The 1,618-nt window shown below is 27.1% G+C and overlaps 1 long non-coding RNA gene across 2 annotated transcripts in view; it reads left to right on the forward strand.

Moving 5' to 3' along the window:
• Positions 1-1,609, forward strand: part of LOC112681618 — an 8,843-nt gene extending 7,234 nt beyond the window's left edge. For both annotated transcript variants that reach the window (XR_003148414.1, XR_003148415.1), the window contains one exon: positions 1,407-1,609. This is a non-coding gene — a long non-coding RNA (uncharacterized LOC112681618). The remainder of the gene's footprint in view (positions 1-1,406) is intronic.
• Positions 1,610-1,618: the final 9 nt, after the last annotated feature.

Genomic DNA, 1,618 nt, shown 5'->3' on the forward strand with positions numbered 1-1,618 from the left:
TTCTTTAAAATTTAGTTAATAGAAGGTATACATAAGTATAATACCTACTTATGTATACCTTCTATTAATTTTATTTTAAGTATAATACCTACTTATAATAATTATTATCTACCAAGTTTTGAAGTCCAAACGATATGACATGCAATAGACATTCAAAAAGTCTAATCCATGCGTGTAATGTCGATAAACTAAATTTAAAATGTTTCGGTTTAGTACTTAACTTTAATACTTTATCAATATCATTGGCATGTTTTGGACTACAACCACAGATATAACATTTTTGACTCGATGTAAAAGTCATTAAATTGTATACCTATAGGTGCATTAATTATGTACATTCTTTTATTATTTCTAAAAATAAATAGTTCCAAAGTATATATAAAAATAAATTTACCTTTCTATCGACCATTGAAAAAATTAGCTTGTGCTCGATTTTCAATATACTATCATTATAAATTAAATCTGTTGTATTTAAGATATCTATTTGTTTTTTATTCTTTCTGTGCACGACTCAAATTTTTTTTCGGACAACCAACAGTTTTATCATTCATTTGTAATGGAAGAGTTGGTAAAATGAATTCCTTTTTAAGCCATTCAGAATGTTTTTTAGTAAAAAATGTAACTGTCCTATTATATTGGGACCATTTTTTGTGTAGACTAATGGTAAAAGTGTGTACTAAATTCAAAACTTGGCTTTCAAATTCTGAGCTCCATTCATATCCATTGTGTTTTTCGCGAATTTTTTCAGTAGAAAAAATCTAGATTTCACACTCAGAGGTTTCATTGCACCTACTCCTCGTAAAAAATTAAACAAATCATCGTTGGTTAATTTTTTTAGTTTTTCACCGCTACTACTGCCTGCTGAAAACGAGATTATAATGAGCACATAAGCAGATATAGGCAGAGCAAATTTATTAAAATCAATTATGTAGCTTGTATACATTATAAATAATATAATATAGAGATGTAATTTTTTGTAATTTTAAAGTTATTGAATTATTTACTAACGAAATATATATTATATCATTAAAAACACAATTTAAAAAATTTGAATTTTATAACTTCATTAATATATGTGTATATAAATGTGTTTTAATAGTACTTACCTTTATACGTGTATTCCATTGTATATACAAATGCAAAAAGAATAATTTTAATAATTAAAATGTGCTCCAATAAAACCAAAATGAAATAAATACTCACGATGATAGACAATATTTTTAAAATTATATACATTTTAAGTTGTCTAAAGACATCAATAATATTTATGGCTTTAATTTTATCAAATTAATAAACTAATAGATATATATAGGTTAGGTTATACCTATAAAATAAAGATTTAATTTAGATAACATTTTATCATACTTTCTGAATTAAGTTTTGTGTAAGGTAAATTTACTTTTCAGATCACTGTGCGGCGACTTTGTGATATAAATCACAGGTGTGTGACGAGATCGCTATATATATCATCGGATATTACACGAGCACGGATTAATACAACCGTCGTGACTGTATCTCTCGACAGGCGACACGGCGCACTCAAGTCCGATGGTGGCGGTGTAACAGGCAAATCATACCCCCGGAAAATATTACCGATGGGGAAGTAAGATTTTCCAAG

This window comes from Sipha flava, unplaced genomic scaffold (assembly GCF_003268045.1).
Source record: "Sipha flava isolate LNK unplaced genomic scaffold, YSA_version1 19334_pilon_pilon, whole genome shotgun sequence".
Taxonomy (NCBI): Eukaryota; Metazoa; Arthropoda; class Insecta; order Hemiptera; family Aphididae; genus Sipha; species Sipha flava.